The sequence below is a fragment of the Micromesistius poutassou genome, assembly GCF_964030765.1.
Source record: "Micromesistius poutassou genome assembly, chromosome: 8".
In the NCBI taxonomy this organism is placed as follows: domain Eukaryota; kingdom Metazoa; phylum Chordata; class Actinopteri; order Gadiformes; family Gadidae; genus Micromesistius; species Micromesistius poutassou.
In genome coordinates this window covers 20,023,236-20,044,869 of record NC_140278.1, presented here as the reverse complement: position 1 = coordinate 20,044,869, position 21,634 = coordinate 20,023,236, and the positions used below count along the sequence as shown (strand labels likewise).

General features: G+C 45.6%; 1 long non-coding RNA gene across 1 annotated transcript; it reads right to left on the bottom strand.

Moving 5' to 3' along the window:
- Positions 1-16,895: 16,895 nt before the first annotated feature.
- LOC311351930 lies at positions 16,896-18,969 on the bottom strand. Its single transcript, XR_014636769.1, has 2 exons — positions 18,839-18,969; positions 16,896-17,337 (listed from the first exon to the last, which is right to left on the bottom strand). It is a non-coding gene; the product is annotated as an uncharacterized lncRNA (long non-coding RNA).
- Between the last annotated feature and the right edge of the window lie 2,665 nt (positions 18,970-21,634).

Here is a 21,634-nt window from a genome sequence, read left to right as displayed (position 1 = left end):
CGTCTTGAGCGAACGCATCCAGAACATGCACAGATGTCAATCTTCTTTGTTATCTGTTACTTAACCCGTGCCTGAGAACAATGTGGCCATATAATCATTGTTGTGTTACTAACGACAACCCATGTCAATATTGAAACAGATATTAATGCGTACATAATATTGAATGCGTATTATTGTGTATTTTGGAAAATAGGTGTGATACTTTTGCTTGAGTCATGTTGCTTTATGTCTGATACTTCACCGAGTCACTTTCCTTGTATTTGCAAATTTACTTGCTGAAAAAATAATTCAGATTCAAATGGACATGTGAAAGTAGGCCTACTTTAGTGAGTGATTGTGCATTGTGTTGTGATTGTGATCGAGGAGTCAGTGAGTATATCCTAATATGTATGTTATGAAGAGCGCAGTTGGTGGCTCGCCGCTATGTAAATGTTAATGTAAATGTAAAATGTAAATCAGCTTTTTTGGCCAAGTATGCTCACACATACAAAGAATTTGGTCTCTGCATTTATCCCATCCGTGAATTAGTGGAACACACACAGAGCACACAGTGAGGTGAAGCACACACTCACCCGGAGCAGTGAGCCGCTACAGTTACAGCGCTCGGGGAGCAGTGAGGGGTTAGGTGCCTTACTCAAGGGCACTTCAGCCGTGGATGTGGGCATGGGAGAGCAGTGCTCAACCACTTCCCCCGCCCCACATTTTTCCTACTGGGTCGAGGATCGAACCAGCAACCCTTCAGTTTAAATGCCGAAGCCCTAACCAGTAGGCCACGGCTGCACGTAACATGAGACAAAACTTAATTTGCTACACATGAGAAAGAGAGGGAGAGGGAGGCAAAGAGAGAGAGAGATAGAAAGAGAGAGAGGGAGATAGAGAGAGAACACTGGTTAAAGGGTTTGTCATTGCACTACACAGGATAACCTCTATCAGAGTGTGTGTGTGTGTGTGTGTGTGTGTGTGTGTGTGTGATGTATTCCAAAATAATGTTTAAGATAAATACATTTAAAAGGTTTTCTTTAGACTGGTAGGCTACCATAATAATAGCAGTGGAGTGGAGAAGTATTCTGTTTCTACTCAATACTTATAATACTTACTAACAAATAGTAAGTATTAAAAAAAGAGAGCTTGATTATCAAAAACGTTTTTCAGGGATAGGCTCTCCTTCGGAGGTCCGGCTAGGCCCCAGGGTTAGGGTTAGGGTTAGGAGGACTCCTGGGCTAGGCCCCAGGGTTAGGGTTAGGAGGACTCCTGGGCTAGGCCCCAGGGTTAGGGTTAGGGTTAGGAGGACTCCTGGGCTAGGCCCCAGGGTTAGGGTTAGGGTTACGTTATGTGCACACTACCCCCATACGTTGACGGATGGGGGCTTTTTGACGCATCCATGTGTTTTCTCGGGTTGTATTACAAAGGCGAATTCATTGGACAGTGTACTTGCGTATATTTGCATATCTGATTGGGCAATATCTGATTGGGCAATTGTGCACGTCCCGGGACAGTGTGGGGGAAATATCAAATAGTGTGCCGCCATAAGCCTTCGAGGGCTACTGCACCATCATGCAAAAATAGGTCCCTACAAAACCCAACATATCATCACATTCTAGATGCACTTCATGATGCAGCTGTACAGGACAGATCAGAGCAGCCCAGGTTTGTTGTTGTCTGGGATAATGTTAGTTTCCATCGAGCTGTTCTGGTCCGGTACTGTTTCACCAACCATAAGTGTTTTATATAAAGTAGACTACTGTGTTGCTGCTGATCTGAAAGTGTATTCATATGATACAAGTATTATTTGTATTATTTTGTCATCAGAGTGAGATTTTGACAAAGGATTGTTGGTGGATGTGAATGGTATATTTCCCAGTGTTGTCTTATTTGCTTGTGTGTTGAGTTTTGACACAATGAGCCAAGTTTTGTAAAACGTGGTCAAGCAATGGGCAAAAACTGTAAGTTTGTCGGGGTTCGCTGTGTAGGGGCACCTGTGGTAAGAAAAATGTTGTTGTATAGTCTTTAATAGTTAAGATAACACAAGATGACTCACATAATCATAAGTCACACAGTAGAATTGATTATTTTCCTATTTCTAAAGACCTGATTGAATCAGTAATTGATGCTACAATAGGTGTCATAGCATTAACTGACCATGCAACTGTAGAACTGTCTGTCTCTATTAGCGTGGAAAAAATCAAGAGTAATAGGTGGAGACTCAATACATCTCTTCTACAAAATACTGTCTTTAAACAGACAATCTCAGAAGATCTCACAAACTTTTTTAAGATTAACATTGGTTCTACCACAAAAATAGGCACAGTATGGGAGGCTTCAAAGGCATATATCAGAGGCAAACTCATTGCTGAATGAAATAAAACAAAAAGAGAGAGAACTTTCTTGCTGAAATAGGTGTGTGAATTAAAGTATAGCCTAAATTGTATGTACAGTAAGAAGGCTGAGTATGCTATGTTTAGGCTAAAGGCCAGCTTCTACGAAAGCGGAGAGAAGGCCGGTAAACTTTTGGCTAGACAACTGAAAAAGCAGGAGAATGCAAGTGCAATTGCTGGTATTAAAACTAGTAGTGGAAAGATAGTTACTTCAGCCAAGGATATTAACCAGGTGTTTATGGAGTTTTACAAAACCCTTTATACATCAGACACAGTGTTGAGCCATGAACAACTGAAAATATGGTTTTCCACGATCCAGTTTACAAGTCTTTTGCCAGAACAAGTTAATTTCATGTAGGTTGAAATAATGTAATCTATGCAACGTTGAAACAACGTGGATTGATGTCGTCTATGGGTCGAAAGACCTATGTCAGAAAAACGTCCATCAGCTCCTCAACTAGACGTCGTATCGACCTCCATGACCAACGTCGATTAGACCTCTGATCGATGTCGAAATGTTTGCTGAGTTTTACGAACATTATTTAACAAATTGTATATATATATTGACATGAGAAAGAATAGGTGTGGCTATTGATGATAGAGAAATCCTACACTCACTTTAAATAGGTAACAGTTTAAATATAACTTTCTTCAAACCATCTTTAAAAAGTCGCACAAACGTGTTCAGAGTTTTCACCGGCCTGGTGAATATATCTAATATTTAATATCCCATGTTTAAGCCGTCTAACCAATGATAGGACTGGATGTCTCGATCAATGGCCAAGCCAGCAAATAGTTTGACGATAAAAGGGACTAAAACAAATGCACAAAAGCACAAAGGTTATGAAAAGTTATGCACGATGCCCGGAGTATTGATCCCATCACCGCAAGAGACAACTATTGGTTCTGATCCGCGCGTCAGGAGAGGTGCCCACATTAAAACAACGCGTAATGACAGCTGTCATTCCATTCAGAGCAGAGCAGCAGTGAAACCACGCGGACTGAAACAAACACAAATGATGTTGAAAGAAGAACTGCAGGGATCAGTGGAAACGCTCGTTTCTTTATACTTACAGTCATGTTGCCGTCCGATCGGTTGAGTTTACGCACAGGGAGGAGAGGAGGCAGCAGATTGAGGTCCTGCCTGCTGAGACGGTCTTTATAGCGAGACGCGCTCCGCTTCTGTTTTCCAAAACGAGTGACGTCATGCACAGCTGTCAATCTCCTGTCAGATTTCTTTGTTATCTGTTACTTAACCGGTGCCTGAGAATAATGTGGCAATTTAATCATTTTTGTGTCACTAACGACAACCCCATGTCAATATTGAAACATGCCTATAATTGTGTATTTTGGAAAATAGGTGTGCTATTTTTGCATGTTGCTTTATGTCTCTGACACTTCAACCTCACCAAGTCAATTTCCTTGTATTTGCTAATTTAAAAAATAATTCAGATTCTGAAATAGAAGAAATATTTGCCACTTAAATATTTCAAAACCCATGGGAACTATTTTTCCATTGGACATGTGAAAGTAGGCCTACTCTAGTGAGTGATTGTGCATTGTGATTGTGATCGAGGAGTCAGTAAGTATATCCTAATATGTATGTTATAAAGAGCGCCGTTGGTGGCTCGCCGCTATGGTTCGTAACATAAGACAAAACTTAATTTGCTCCACATGAGAGAGAGATAGACTGAGAGAGAGGGAGAGAGAGAGACAGAGACAGCGAGAGAGAGGGACTGAGAGAGAGAGAGAGAGAGAGAGACAGAGAGAGAGGGAGAGAGAGACAGAAACATAGTATTGAGATAGTACTGTATAGTAGATAGTATATAGTATTGTAGTGTATAGTAGATAGTATAGTGAGAGTATAGTGACAGTGACCTGACAGGTCACTGTCAGGTCACGGTCAACAGACCCCCCAATAAAACATCCACTCCCACGAGATCCAAACATCCCCAGACATCACACAGACACTATGGCACACAGGAAAACCAAACACAGCCGTACGTACACTTCCTCTCAATACATAATATCAGAGATTCTAGACCGGACACCCAATATCCGGCGAAATTGGGTGTCCTTATATACTACTTATAATACCGTTATACACAATGTTACAGAAAATTATCATTAGGGTTTCTCATAAGAGGCCTACACGCTCTTTCCTCCGCATGTCTATTAGAGTCAACAATTTAGTCTGTTTAGACTGCGTGGGCAGTGTTTCAATAAACCAAATAAGCAAATTAGATATAAGCGAAATATGCTCGATCCTCGCAACTTGATTCTGCGTGGGGGTTATTTCAATAAACCCAAAAGAGAAAACTAGATATAAGAGAAGTATTCCCGTATTCGCAGCTTGGTACTGCATGGGAGCTATCTCAGGGGCCATCCACACGGAGACGCCTTTTGGTTTAAACGCAGATGTTTTGCATCGTTTTGGCCGATCGTCCAAACGAATCCTGTAAACGCATTGCATGCAAACAGACTTTTCTGAAACCTGGTCCCAGGGTGAATAAATTCACAAACGCAGCCCTTGAGTGTTCGTCTGGACGGCCAATACGCATACTTGCGTTTCGATGATGTCATCGCCACACCCCTCGAGCGTAACCTCTAGATTAATCTTGGAATTAATCTAGATTAATCTAGATTAAAATGGCTCATTTGAATTCTGCCGAAGGCATTCATGATATGTGTGTGCTACCTAAATAATGACTAAAAGTAAGTCTTTGAGAACGGGTTTCTCAAGCCAGGTGGCGCATTAGACCAGGGGCTCATCTCCTGTTTCCAAAATGCATCACAAACTCTAGTATAACTTACTACACGCTTACTATCACAAACTCAAACGCGGGAAAATATAACGGCGCCGGGACGCGCTCTCGCTACAGGTCCACGGCACACTCGTCTCCGGTGCGCGTCCCGGGCGGCGGGGGCGGCGTTGACGGCAGACGGCTGGTACGCGTCCGCCTACCGCCGTACCAAGGTGGTAAGGTGGGTAGCTCGGAGGAAGATTTGGATTATTACAACAACAACAACACCAACTATTTCGACGCTCTGATGTCACGATCAACCCAAAACGTGTCATCGCTCACCCAAGTTGTTTCTATTATCATTGCTACATTGTCTCCAGCATATGGCGCGATTATGGACAGTATATTTTATTAAACACTCAGCTTCTGGTTAGTTAAACTTTGAGAATAGATTAACGGCGATATTTTTTTTATCGCCCGATAAGAGTCTCGCGTTAACGCAGCACGTTAACGCCGATAACGGCCCACCACTACGCAAAATATTATGCTCCTGTGCCACCACGCTGAGCAAAAAAGACTGATGGACAACCACATAAGCCACATGTTACAAACAAACAACAGCCATGCGTGCGCCAATTGAAACGATCAAAAGGGTTGCGTTAACGCTTTATTACTTGAGTGACCGTTTCCGGTGAATTTCTAAAACTAAAACAGCGCCACCTATACGCCTGGAACATGAAGTAGTGTGTTGAGTCGTATTGAGATGGATCCGTGTGGACGCAAATGTTCTTGATACGATGCCAGGGAAAACGGGGAAAAAAAGATCGTTTTGGTACGTGTGGACTTGGCCTCAGTAAACCCAAAAGAGAAAACTAGATATAAGAGAAGTATTCCCGTATTCGCAGCTTGGTACTGCGCAGGATCCATCTAACACTTGCAGCTCAAGTTCTCCGTAGAGGCTGCTTCAATAAGCTAGCAGGGGTAGTTGGTTTTTTTCCATGAGCAGATGTGCACGATTGTTTTCTTCAGAGGCAGTTGGTATACTTAGTGTTGAAACAGCGGACCAGTAGTTACAACACTTCAGCAGTTAACAGATGGCCATGATGGTTCCGCTTTTCTTTGAGATAGTCAGTGTTGAAACTAGCCTAGTCATACCCAGGCCTTGACGGGGACAAAAGTTCAGCCCCGGACTTTTTGGTTCAGACTGGCCCACCACAATCCGCGTGCAGATACTGTGCCAACTCGGCCCGTTGATGTACTGTACATATAATCACACAAGCCCTTAATAACACTACTATACTGAATAATATCCCTTTATATTCTGGAGGCTTGAATAGAATAAATGATGACTACACAATGTGTTGCTCACTTGGTCTTAAGAAGGATACTGGAGAAAGGATGTAAGATTCAAGTGTGTTGTTTATTTACCATCCAAAGAAGAACCATCTTTGACATTGTTTATTTTAATGCTAACTGGATCAAGAAATACTGCCTGCCCCTTGAACACCAACAAGAAGAGGGAGAACAACACCTCAAACAAATTAAGGCCTGAGTGAGGGAGAGATCATGGGACATAATGATTGAGTAATGATTGAACACTTTAACTCTGGTGACCTGATTTGGGTGATGTAATTATAGGTCAAAATTGTGAAAATAGCAGATCTACATGCTCAAACAACACCACATTGCAACATGTGAGTTTTAAGCTTGTACTTGTTCTTTTCTTTTCCCTCAGCTTTTCTGCACCGCCTTTTCGTTTTTTCTCCATTTTTGTTTTTTGTGTGTGTTTCTCTTCTCTCTCGTAATGATCGCTCATCATTAAAGGTGATTGGACGAGGGGGGGGTCTGAAAATGCGTGGGTGGGACTATGGGCCTCTGTAGCCTACAATAGGGCCACTGGGCCAGGTATTGTTTAGACAGACAAGCCACTGGGCCTCTGTGGGCTGCAGCTGAGCTCTGTGGGCCGGTGCATGTCTCTCTCCCTGGGCTGCAGCAAAAAAAAAAAGAAAAGGCAGCCACTGCCGGCCCATTATTGACCGGCCCACCGGGAAAACTCCCGGTACTCCCTATGGCCAATCCAGGCCTGGTCCTAACTAGACCTTCGTACTCATTTCATTCATACCGATGGTCTAGAACTGCTATAGAGACAAACGATTTCTCACTTGAAGGCGGGTGCTGTTGAAGTTTAAAACCTATTGGCTCTGCCCAGTGCCACTCCGGATCTGCCTTAACCAATCGCTAATGTTTGGTCGTGACGTATTTCATGCTTAGCAAACTCCTTCACCACTAACGGAGCCAGCTGGAAAATTAAACTTTTCCCGAAAGTGCCACAGCATCTTGACCACCAACAAAACTAAGCAAAGCCTGTTCCTGCTCCGGCTTTAATTTATCTATATTCGGCAGAGTTTCCACAACAGACAAAATAGCTTTGTTAGCATCTTTCTCCATGGTCTTCCTGCTGCTTCCTGGTATTCGTTTGACTACAACTGAAACTCGCGCACTACCTGTATGTCACTGTTCCCAGGCCGCGCCTCCTGTTCGCTGATTGGAGGGACAAACTTGAGGGAAAATAAATCGTTCGAACATACACTACACCCAGACCGAAGTACTGAAGGGAAATGAAAATTGAGCGGAAGTACGGAGGTGGGCGGAACCATATGTTGAAAATGTTGAAACAGCAGATATTGTTGAAACAGCAGATCAGCAATACAACAATGTCCTACCCTTGCCAATGTTCCCAAAGGAATACAAAGGCCTAAACTAAATAATCAGTTTTAGTGTTGGGAAAATCAGTCTGTCTAGTTACTTGACCAGAGAAAATGAGACGGAGAGGTAATAAAGTCTGTCAGCACGAGGGCCTCGGATTTATTAAGTAAAATGGTAAAAGTGATACAGGTTTGTAAAGCGTGAACGATCGAATATTTCTAAGTCCCTATCAGCGCTGAGGTCGTCTGGAGCTTCGTCTCCGTGGAAGTTCTGCTTCAGAAGAGTGTGAGATGATCTGTGTGGTATGGTCTTATGCTGTGTTTTCCGAGGTGTGTGTGCTTAGTGTTGGTGTGTGTGTTTTTGGATGTTATCAGGGCTGGCGTGGGGGTTACCTGGATCCAGCTCCCCGTTCAGCTCCCTAACCTTGGGAAAGGTGGGAGGCGCCCTGGGCTGCGGTTAGACTATGTGTTAATGACTGTGGTCCAACGGTGGGATTTCTAACCGTCTTCTGGGTTGACTGGATCTAATGGGTCATGACATAAAAGTTGAAAGGCGTACTACACACCTGTTCTTGCGAATGTGTGGTGCATTGTCTGAGTCTCTAGCATCTCTCCATGTTGGGACATCCGGCCTCCGGCTCAGGCCTTGACCTGAAGAATAGCTGGTTATGTGTGTGTTAGTTTAGAACACGGGTTAACTATATTCGTAATGTACGTATCATGTGGTGTGTTCATAACGTACATATCATGTGGTGTGCTCATTGGGCTGTTTTTCCCATCATATCCCCCTCAAGTCGCCGCCAGGCGACTTCACTTACAGGGGATACGAGGGGTTATGACCTCAGCGCATGACGCAGCAGTGTAGCACAGGCAAAAACACTAGAAAGGCGACAAAACCGATCATAAAAACAAACAACCTGTGAGCACGGGACACTAATAACTCGCCTGACCGGGTGTATGGGGAACCAGAGGGAGAAACGCTACCCATGCATCGGACATGAGTATGCCATACACACCCCTCCTAGGGGGTGGCATCCACCCCGGCCTCACAATGCGAGCATCCCGTCCGCACAACTACACAAAAGGAAAGGCAAAACCAAAATATGCGATTTAAGGGAGAAAAAACAACAACAATCAACATCAAAATCAACGCCAAACAACCTCAAAAAGCATCAAACAACAACAAAATGAACACAGAATAATAACATCCAACAACAACAAAACAAACAACAAACAACACCAGAGAACAACAAACAACCACAAAACTGACTCCAAACCATCCCAAAAAACATCAAGCAACATCAAAATAAACAATAAACAATACACAAGCAACGGGGAAATCCTTCATTAGCCCCTGCCAGGGAGTCACATGGGAGTATGGGCGGTACCACCCCCATACTAGTTTACGACCCGTTTATTCGATGTCCCGGCAGGGCACTATCCTGGTGAACATAAGCAAAACGGCGGGAAACATTATAACAAGTCAAATTAATCCCTAACAAAACATCATCTCTACATGTGTGTGGCTAAGTGCGGTGCAGGATAAAAAAACGAATCATCAAATAATCTCAAAAGGCATGGTGAACACCAAGACTAACATGGCCGCAGAAAAATGGCGGTCCCCCTCAGCCCGTCGTTAGGTGACTAAACTCAGTAGGGATACGAGGGGTATAATGGCTGATGGATAATAATAAGCAAACACACGCATGGGATAACATACAGGGTAGGCCCTCATTCAGTGGGACGGCGATATAAACAATAACATTCGAGTTCCCGTCGTACCCGACAGACGTCGGGAAAAAAATAATAAAAAATCCGGACCTATAGTCAAAGGCACAGACACGGGCATAGATATGGGAGCGGCTAAATATAGTGAAGCGTACAAAAGCAAATACAGCCAGGGGCGCCCTCAAGCCCTAAGGGAACGGGCCGGGCCCCTGGTACCGGAACGCAGATCCCTGGTCCGAGCGGCGCGGGTGCATCAGGTGGGAGGAGGGGGGACGTCGTAGACGGGGACGGGGAATGGGGCCACCCTCCTGGAGAGGTTACTAGCACTTCACAGGCAGGGTGGAGGGGGGGGGCGGGTTGGCAGCAGTCGAAGGTGGAAACAGGAAGCCGGGGCCGTGTTTCCGGGGAGACCACCAGCACATCACAGGAAGATGTCCGGTCCGGCAGGGACGTAGTCGACGGCGGGGATGGGGGGCAGGTAGGGGTCGTCATAATCTAAGCCAAAGCTCACAGGCACTAGTTGGTCTTCCTGACCGTCCTGGGGAAGCTGGTCAGGCAGGTCCAGTAGGGGCATGAGGGGGGGCTGCGTCGGAGTAGGGAGGGGGCTGTTGTTTCTCCTGCTGTAGGGGATGGTGTGGCGGGCGCGGCGGGGGCCTTCCTGAAATTTATCTTTAACAAAGCCATCGTGTCCGCGCCAGCATGAAATACACCGAATACAAAATAGGCAGTAAGAAATCGAGATTATGAAATTAAAGCAAAAACGCTTAAGGAAATCTAAATTTAAAAAAAAAAATAATAATAATAATAATAATATATATATATATATTTTTTTTTTTTCTTCTTGTCATTAAAACCGAAAGTCAAAGTAATTAAAATCAAAAGATAAATCAAGTCAAAGTAATTAAATCTGAAAGATAAACCAAAGCAAATCAATTCTTCCTAGCGGCCTGGTAGGGCCGCTAAATCGCAACAACAAACAAACAAACAAACAGCAAAATATGAGGCTATATATGTCATAAATATTGCAAATCAAATCAATCCCCAATAAATCTTTTGTCTTTTCATGTGTATGGTTAAGTGTGGTGTAAGTGTGTGTTGATACAACAAAACAAATCAAATCAAAATCAAATCCTGGCTCGGCTGGTCGGCTCCGGGCGTCTCTGCATCTGGCTCCCCCTCACGCTCTGGAACTCGTGTTTCTATTGTTGGAATATAAACTCATGTACAGCAGTTAGTGGACAAACATATTTTCTTAATCCTATTACTTATTGCTCTAATGGTATGGGGCCTTGAATAATAGGTGAAGGCATGGGTCGACCCGTAAGCATTTCATGCGGGGTTAGATGCATCAATCTAGTAGCATGCGTGTGATAACTCATTAGTGCTAGTGGTAGAGCATCTACACAAGTCAAAAATCAAAAGTGTGATTACAGCATCCACACTTTGCTCTAATTTCTCACTACTTCCCTCCTTGCTTATTAACTGATAAGCAAACCCAAAAACGTCATTAGTGCAACCAACCTTGAAGCCCCTAACCTTAACAACCTTTAAATAAAACCAATCTGGTGGGAAGGGAAATCAAAGCCAGTATATCCAAAACCAAAGGCCGATATTGGTGGGTTTACCATCAGCCGCCGTAAAACCACACTGTTCCCGAAATTAACAAAGTTATGCACTAAACCGAAAACGTAACTTGAGTTATATACCATTTTATAAATGAAAACGTGACATGTCCACCACTTCCGCTGCCTGAGCCAACATATCTGACTCCTGTTCCTCCTCCACCTTTCACCCCACCCGGCTCTTCCTATGATGGTTGCAGCTCGTCACTTCACGACCAAGTGAGTCAATGCTCACAGTGACTCTGCCAAGTAATCGTGACTGTGCCTGCCTTAGGTTGTCCCGAGGTTTCAAGGTGGGATCTTACCCGTCGTTGGCTAACCAGCCTTCCATACTGGCTTACTGCAGGATGCCGTGCCTGGGATACAATCAATTTCCACCCATCAGGTGGAATAGATCGCAAAGTGGAGGGATGGAGACAGAGTCCTCAGCCCCAGCTACTCATGCAGCCAAGTGTGTGTATAATGGAGACACATCAGGGCGGTTACCCTGTGTGTGTAAGTGGGCGGATGATGGGGTCAATCAGAAAGTAACTTTCTGTTGGAGTGAGGAGGAAAATACTATCGAATGTTAACATGTTATGAAAGCGTAACCGCAGTAGTAGTGGCATCTGAAAGGTAAACCCATTACTTCCGAATGTAAATTGAGAACCTAGCTTGTACATTAGATCCCTTCCCAGCAGATGTAGTATTAATCCATCCAATCCATAATCCATCTAATTGTCCTACTTGTACATTATTATTTTGTATGACTGATATGTATTCCCCTTTAGCCATAATGTGAATATCAGAACATCTTTTACAATTTAGTTGACACAAATGTAATTGTGATTAGTTATAGTAAAGACCATTACCTTATTAACTCTATTGTTTCATCTGAAATATGCTTTCAGAACCACCTTGTGTGTTCCAACACTCTGCGCAGGGGAGTAACCTCCCTTATCTCAGTGGCCCTGATGAGGCCTACTACCCGGCCTTTCTCTGTCTAGATTATATGATCAATTTTAATATAATGTCTATTATTACCGCAATCCCTCAGGAATTTAAAATTTAAAAAATAATAATTATTATTATTTGTGCTGTCTTTTTGGTACTTAAACCTTGTCAGGTCTGTTGAACTGTGCATTAACCCCGCAGTCCCCGAGTCCTTTTAGGGCGGGTCCTTCTGCTCAGATTGGTGAGAGAGGATTTTCCCTGAACTCTTAAAAAGAGTCCCCAGCGCTGGTTGACCCCTGGACTTCTGTGGACGAGCGGTGTGCATGCTATGGACAACTTTAAATGCTAATTGTTCCTGTTATGGAGTCTAGATAATAACCTCTAAATCTCTCTGCCTGTCTCCCTGTGACTCCCTCACAGGCTGCATTCCCCTCTTATCTCTACTGTCCTTGCTGCTGACTACAAATTTGTCAAATGGGAAAACTTCAAATATGGCGGACAGGGACTACAACTCTATGAAATGAGAGAACTACAAATATGGCGGGCGGGGACTACCTTTTTTAGGCATAGGGTCAGTTCCCACACACTCTCTGTCTCTCTCTCTCCTCACCGAACACACACACTCATTGACGCACACACAGCCTATTTTTCTCCTTCTCGAGCTGTCTTTTGCGCAAACACACACTCAAACACCCGTTAACGCCTACATGCTGACACACGCGTACGCACTGGCGTCCACACTCACCCAAATGCACACTGTCGCCCCCTGTCATGCACGTACACTCAGACGCGCGCTTTCTTGACACACGCACACACACACACCCACACACGCACTCGCTCTCAGTCTCTCCTATACACGCTCACACATTCTCACGTCTCTCTGTCTCTGGAGTGAGAGAACTCAAAAAACGGCGGCCGGGGAACAATGAGCTCTTTTGGGCTTGTCTTAACATACGAGGGCGGAGGAGAGGTGTAAGAGTCGCTTTTTTTTTTTTTTTTAAGTCACTCTTGGGAGAGGTAAAAAAAGGGGGGGTAAAAAGGAAACAACACATCCAAGAGACGTTATTCAATATAGTCAGATCTTATATTATAATATGCATGCAACACAATTAAGAGACGTCAGTCAACTTTATCGATTAACTCATAATAGGCATACAACACGGCCAAGGGACGTGATTCAACATTCTTGATTAACTCATAACTCATATACTATACGGCCAAGGGACGTCGTTCAACATTATTAATTATCGATTTGCCCATTCCGACAGAACCAGCCGTAGGTCCGAGCAGCACAGTAAAGAGGTATCATTCATTATTATCAATTCATTTATCTCAACGGAACAAGCCGTAAGTCAAAGCAGCACAGCAAAGAGGTAGCATTTATTAATATCAGTTCATTTACTTATATATTTTATCCGCTTACTGGGTGAAGATAGTGCGCACCACACACACGCACCATTTTCACACACCTGCTCGCTCTCAGTTTCTCCCAGGCACACTCACACACCACCTCTCGGTGTCTCTCTCTCTCTCTCTCTCTCATGCTCACTGTCTCTCAGTCCCGATCGCACACACGAACGCCGTCTGAGAGGCCTCTACTATCCCTAGTCTGTCCTTAATCTAACGTCAGTCCATGTGTTTGTCCGTCCGTCCCCGCATATGCAATGAATATATGGCCAAACTAAAGATTATTTATCGTGCCTCTCCGGGCACCTCAAATCCACTCATCAAGGTTCTCGAGGGTATCATTATCACCATGCAGCGAGCCTTATTCACCTCGGCCATCGAGGGTTTTTTATCACCACGCTCGATTCACTATAGGCCTTAATTCCTCTGGGTCTCTCTCATAGCCCAGTTCATTCCAGTCTTCCACTATTTCACTTGGCCATCGAGGGTTTTTTATCACCACGCTCGACTCATTATAGGCCCTATAGTCTCGAGGGTATTACTTCACCATGCACCGAGCTGATATTCGATGGGTCACGCGTTTTAGGGTCAATCAGGTTTTTACGGGTTAACACAACGTTGCAGTGGGATTCGTCCCCGCGGGATACCCCGTTGCAGACCGTTCTTACAGCCTCATCTCCTAATGTGATTCCTATATAACTATGCAGAGTTCGGGTTTTATCAACAGGTTCTGCCTACCTTTTGTTTGGGTACCCGAGATGAGACTGCAGGAATCGGTCCGGCGCTCCGGGGACCCGGGGCGTGCTTCTCTCCGTCCTCTGTGGTTTTCCCAGTTGCGGTTCAATTCTGAAAAAATCACGTCGGGGTCACCAATTTGTTGGGAAAATCAGTCTGTCTAGTTACTTGACCAGAGAAAATGAGACGGAGAGGTAATAAAGTCTGTCAGCACGAGGGCCTCGGATTTATTAAGTAAAATGGTAAAAGTGATACAGGTTTGTAAAGTGTGAACGATCGAATATTTCTAAGTCCCTATCAGCGCTGAGGTCATCTGGAGCTTCGCCTCCGTGGAAGTTCTGCTTCAGAAGAGTGTGAGATGATCTGTGTGGTATGGTCTTATGCTGTGTTTTCCTCCTAACGAGGTGTGTGTGCTTAGGGTTGGTGTGTGTGTTTTTGGATGTTATCAGGGCTGGCGTGGGGGTTACCTGGATCCAGCTCCCCGTTCAGCTCCCTAACCTTGGGAAAGGCGGGAGGCGCCCTGGGCTGCGGTTAGACTATGTGTTAATGACTGTGGTCCAACGGTGGGATTTCTAACCGTCTTCTGGGTTGACTGGATCTTATGGGTCATGACATAAAAGTTGAAAGGCGTACTACACACCTGTTCTTGCGAATGTGTGGTGCATTGTCTGAGTCTCTAGCATCTCTCCATGTTGGGACATCCGGCCTCCGGCTCAGGCCTTGACCTGAAGAATAGCTGGTTATGTGTGTGTTAGTTTAGAACACGGGTTAACTATATTCGTAATGTACGTATCATGTGGTGTGTTCATAACGTACATATCATGTGGTGTGCTCATTGGGCTGTTTTTCCCATCATTAGCATTGCAGAAAAAGTATAGCAAAGAACATGCAACACAGGAATGTCGGACGTTAATGTAGTGAGTGGTTCTCATCTGCCTGTGAACCGGTCTACTGTGAGGAGAGGGCACCACAGGCCACCAGACTGGAGGAGGAGATCCAGCTCAGGGTTAGTTGATCTCAGAGCTGCGGATGAGGACGCCCCCCTTGAAGCCGAAGTCCACGTACTCAGTCTTCCCCAGGCGGTTGGGGAAGTGGATCTCAGAGGCGTCACTCAGGACCACTAGGAACTCCTCACGGGTCAGGCAGACGGTGAACTACAGAGAGAGAGACACCGGGACACAGGGAGAGAGAGAGAAAGAGAGAGAGGTTATGAAAAGTCATGAACGATGCCCGGAGTAGTGATCCCATCACCGCAAGAGACAACTATTGGTTCTGATCCGCGCGTCAGGAGAGGTGCCCACATTAAAACCAAGCGTAATGACAGCTGTCACTCCATTCAGAGCAGAGCAGCAGTGAAACCACGCGGACTGAAACAAACACAACTGATGTCGAAAGAAGAACTGCAGGGATCAGTGGAAACGCTCGTTTCTTTATACTTACAGTCATGTTGCCGTCCGATCGGTTGAGTTTACGCACAGGGAGGAGAGGAGGCAGCAGATTGAGGTCCTGCCTGCTGAGACGGTCTTTATAGCGAGACGTCTAGAACCTGATAATGCAATAAATTTCTGATAATGGACCAATAACTTAATAAAGTGTAGTGTTACATTAACGGGAGGTTATTACATTATCAGGTTAGCCTTAATTTCGCAGAACCTCATAATGTAATAATTCCCCAATACTATAATAATTTAACAGCAGACCACCCATTACTTGGGTCCAAGTGGTGATACTGAGTAGGCAACTCTAGGTCAAGAGCTCTAGCCCCACCAACAGGTCAAAGTTGGACATACATCAATGTTATTAACTTTTGACCCGTTCATCCGTTTTCCACAAACAATGTATCACTGGAACTCTTCGGCCAAGCCGAGTTTGACGCATCTTAGGATATCTTTTTCCGCCATATTGGATTTTCTGCCATCTTTGATTTGATCGAAAACTTTTAAAAGGCCTCTCTTCTCACAAATTTCGTCTAATCTTCTTGAAACTTGGCCCAGATGATCTTCAGACCATGACACATGAATGCATTCAACATCTTCTTGAAATTCAAAGGCGCTTGGCCTCTCTCTCTCTCTCTCTCTCCGCTGCGCGTTCGGGACGGACAACGCCCCTTAACTGTGGTATAATGAGAACATACCACAGCCTGTCGTGATCTATTGCTTAAGTATAGTATTGAGATGGTATTGTAGTGTATAGTAGATAATATAGTATTGAGATAGTATTGTAGTGTATAGTATAGAATTGAGATGGTATTGTAGTGTATAGTAGATAGTTTAGTATTGAGATAGTATTGTAGTGTATAGTAGACAATATAGTATTGAGATGGTATTCTATTGTAAAGTAGATAGTTTAGTATTGAGATAGTATTGCAGTGTATAGTAGGCTAGGGCTTGAACACCAAGGTGCGGGTTCGATTCCCACAAGGGCAACTCATGCACTGCATCAAATATGTATTCTGTGAGAATTGTTAATACTACGAAGGTACCCTTTCCCTTATATGCAGCTTAAGTTAAGGATATAAGGAATATTAACTGCCATGGAAATGCTTATTTTTACATGCCATTAGGTACAGGAACTACACACACACACACACACAAACAAAATATTGGACAACATATTGGACTTGATAAATAAATCACCAGATGCTGATTATCATTGCTAATGAAATCCTTTTTAATACACATCAGTTTTATGATTAAAGAAGGAAGGGCTGACGTGGCAACAGCTGGAGAAGACGGCCCAGGACAGGCCAGGGGGGAAGCCGTTCATCAATGGCCGATGTTCCCAAAGGAAGACAAAGGCCTAAACTAAGCAAAACAATCAGTTTTAGCATTGCAGAAAAAGCATTGCAAAGAAAAGTGGTTCTCATCTGCCTGTGAACCGGTCTACTGTAAGGAGAGGGCACCACAGGCCACCAGACTGGAGGAGGAGATCCAGCTCAGGGTTAGATGATCTCAAAGCTGCAGACGAGGACGCCCTCCTTGAAGGCGAAGTCCACGTACTCAGACGCCCCCAGGCGGTTGGGGAAGTGGATCTCAGAGGCGTCGCTCAGGACCACCACGAACTCCTCACGGGTCAGGCAGACAGTGAACTACAGAGAGAGAGACACCGGGACACAGGGGGAGAGAGAGAGAGAGAGAGAGAGAGAGAGAGAGAGAGAGAAAGAAAATGTATGTTCATACACATATGCATAAACAGAACCAGTTTTGCAATGTAAGGTTTTCATGAACGTTTGTGTCATTAGTATCATCATCGATTAGCTGCTATGATTTTGGTTGAGGTTCAAGAGTAAAATAAAACGTCTTCTTTATCTCTGGGGCTTTGAGAGTAAAATCAACAACTCTAAAAACAATATTTGAAGAGCAGAGAACGATAAACACAACAAGCCGTCCCTGAAGTAGCTCACAGCTCTGCTGAGCTTCAGCTCTTACAAAGAACAGCGCTTCTACAAACTCACCCAAACCCACCCAGTCTTCCTCAGTCTGTGCTGAGCAGCTTTCCTGTCATGCTGCTTGTAATAATAATAATAATAATAATACATTTTATTTAAAGGTGCCTCTCTGGGCACTCGAGGACACCGTACAACGCATAAAAAATAAAAAACAGTAAGAAATAATAAACAGATAAGAAAAGACAATGTAGATGGTTAAGTGGGGTATGCAGTTCTGAATAGGTGAGTTTTTAGCCTTGATTTGAAGAGTGTGAGAGAGTCCAGGTTCCTGAGGTCCGCTGGGAGTGAGTTCCAGAGATGGGGGGTAGAGCGGCTGAAAGCCCTGCTCCCCATGGTGACGAGGCGGGCGGGAGGGACAGCGAGGTGGACAGAGGAGGCAGATCTGAGGGAACGGGAAGGGGTGGCGATGTGGAGGAGTTCGGACAGATAAGGAGGGGAAAGGTTGTGGATGGCCTTGAATGTAAACAGGAGGATTTTGAAGTTTATGCAGAGTTTGACCGGGAGCCAGTGGAGTTGCTGCAGAACAGGGGTGATGTGGTGGATGGAGGGGGTTCTGGTGATGATTCGAGCTGCAGAGTTCTGAACCAGTTGAAGTTTATGGAGGTATTTGTGAGGTAGACCGAAAAGAAGGGAGTTGCAGTAGTCGATGCGGGAGGTGACAAGGCTGTGTACAAAAATGGCAGTGGAGTGGGGAGAAAGGGAGGGGCGGAGGCGATTAATATTGTGAAGGTGGAAATATGCAGACCGGGTGATGTTATTGATATGGGATTGGAAAGATAGTGTGCTGTCAAGGACGACACCCAGACTCTTAACCTGGGGGGAGGGGGAGGGGGAGGAGTGGTCGATGGGTACTCACTGGCGTTCTTTGACGGCGCACAAAGGTTCTGCATATTTACGATTGGATTATGATATCTCAAAAGGGAAGAACCGGATTAAAGTTTAAGAGATGGCTGATGGCTAATCAATCAATACTTCCTAATCCGCCTTCAGAAAGGATCCTCATCGGTCTCCCTCTCTAAGGTCACCCGATTAGATCTCCCCTCTCTCTCCCTTCCTCCCTCATCCCCTCCCTCCCCCCTCCCTTTTCCCCCCCTCTCTCCCTCCTCCCCTCCCCTCCCTCCCCCCTCCGTCCTCCTCTCACCTTGAAGAGCTCGTTGTGTTTGAAGGGGAACCCCCCCTCGCGGACCTCTTCCCCCCAGACGTCCGCCTTTTGCGTGTTGTAGACCACGCTATTTTCGTCGAACCGCACGCCGATGTGCAGCGCGATGTCACGCCCGGAGTGGATATCAAACCGAAAGCTGGAGAGAGGAGGAGGAGAGAGAGGAGGAGGATGAGGAGGAGGAGGGAGAGGAGGAGGAGGGAGAGGAGGAGGAGGAGGAGGCGAGATTAGGAGGAGGGAGAGGGAGAGGAGGAGGTGGGAGAGAAGGAGTAGGAGGAAGACCACACGGTACTCATTAGTCACTACAGCTGCAGTACAATAACCGCGTCACGCGCGGGACTGAAGCTGCTCAGGTCACCGGTTCAGACCTTGATCCATCGATGAGTCGACTCATCGACTTTACTCTGATATTACTTTACAGCATCCTCAACGAAGATTGCGGAGGGATTATCATGAGGGTTGGGGATTCCATTTATCTAAATCATTACAGCGAAACAGCTTCAAATTACATTCAAACCCGGAGAACAGACAGACTAGCAGGTGTGCTTGTATGTGGGCTAGGCTAACGAAAGGGGAGGAGCCTTTACAGCTGGCCCCTGCACCCGGCCCCCACCCTCATGATTAACCTTTGGCCCCTGCACCCCGCCCCCACCCTCATAATTAACCTTTGGCCCCTGAACCCGGCCCCCACCCTCATGATTAACCTCTGGACTCCAGAACTGGACTTTGAAGGATTTCTATTGCAGTTCAACTTCCTTCAGTAAAGTGACAAAATCAAACAAGGAAATGTTCCAAGCTTTTTGTTTTAAACGTATAGGAGGACAGATTCATGGGCCATCTGCGCGTGGAGGACACCGCCCCCTAGTGGGTGAACGTGTTAGTTGACTGATACTCACCGGCCCACTGTGGGGAACCCGGTGACGGTCAACGTGTGGCCCACCTTCAGGGGCATATTCTTCACCATCATGTCCTGTGAGACAGAGACAGAGAGAGAGTTGGAGAGAGAGTGTGGGAGAGCGAGGGAGAGTTGAGCTGGTTGATATAAATACACTGGTTTATTACAGGTTGAGATATGGTTTGAGCAGCAGACTTCCTGTGTCCACCAGCGCCTCAGACCAACATATGCTCTCCATTAGCAGACATGGGTTGTGTTCCGATATCCATACTTGTACGTAGTACACTATCCCCACTGACTAATGCCGCTTTTCCACCGCCAGTACCAACTCGACTCGACTCGCCTCGACTCAACTCGGTTTGGTTGCGTTTCCATCTAAAAAAGTACCTCTTCAATGTGGGCGGGTCGTAGAAAAGAACCTCTCCACCATGGGCGGGTCGTCATTAGGTTTTAATCACGGGAGACGCGATTCCCGGGAAATCTGAATCTGATCAAGACTATTTCCTGATTCCCGGGAAAGGTTATGATGGGAAATAAAATAAAATAAAAAGCGCAATGACTGCGCGTCTATTGTTGTCATACGGTAACGTTGATAGAGGCGAAACTCGAGCCCTAGGAAAGGAACGACACTGAAACGAAACAGCGAAACGCCGGTCTGTGGACTCCAGCCACGCCGGACACACACAACCACGCCCGACACACATAACGACGCGCAGCCTAACTCTAGCCCCGGGAAAGGAGCGACACACACGGCGAAACGCTGATCAGTGTCCCCCTCGGGAGCGGGTTCGTGGACTCCAACCACGCCGGACACAACTTAACTTGAGTGAATATTCCCATTTACAGCCGCTGGCCAATCAGTTACCAGCAGCCTGTTTACGTCACACAAAAGTACCTACTCCGCTGGCATGGAACCTCGACGGAGGTAGTACTAAAAAAAAGTACCCGGTACTAGGTACCAGGTACTTTTTTTGCCAATGGAAACGCAAATAAGGCGTGGCGAGTCGAGTCGAGTCGAGTCGAGTCGAGTAGGTACTGGCGGTGGAAAAGCGGCATAAGTGCGCTGATTTTCAGTGTCGTTCCAAATCGAATACTCCATGGTGCACTACCCGGAAATTACGATCGCGACTGCGCCATGGCAATGCTATCTTAGATCGAGCCGGGCAGGAAGTGAAATAATAAAAGCCATAGAGCATCCGGTCAATTTTCTAAATAAAACACAATACTCCGCTCATGTAGCCTATACAACTTAACATCAACATTATGTCATGACCGGTGGCACCAGGTCAGCAGTCAATCAATCAAAGGGTCTCAGAGGGTCGGCAACATGGACGACGAGAGACTTATTATCGAAGTGGAGCAACATAAAATCATTTACGAAATCAATCATCCTTTTTATAAAGACAATGTGAGAAAGGATTTCCTTTATCCACACAGTTAAAACGTTCAGGATTATCGCGTGATCTCGTGATCTCGCATGAATACGGCTGGCTCGCAAGGCAGCGCGCGCTGCCGTTACGCGCCCGGTGGGGATTGACGCAGGGCACAGGACGCAGCCGTTCCGCGACGCAGCTGTGCCGCGGCGCTTACGTCCCCGGTGGGATGAAGGCGTCACTCTCCTGATTGATTTTTCTCTCTCTCTCTCTCTCTCTCTCTCTCTCTCTCTCTCTCTCTCTCTCTCTCTCTCTCTCTCAGGAAATTAGAGTGAATAATATGCCCCTGAAGGTGGGCCACACGTTGACCGTCACCGGGTTCCCCATGGCGGGAGTTGACCGGTGAGTATCAGTGGATCCACCGTCCCGCCGCCCTAACACGTTCACCCACTAGGGGGCGGTGTCCTCCACGCGCAGATGGCCCATGAATCTGTCACAATTTGTGGTTTT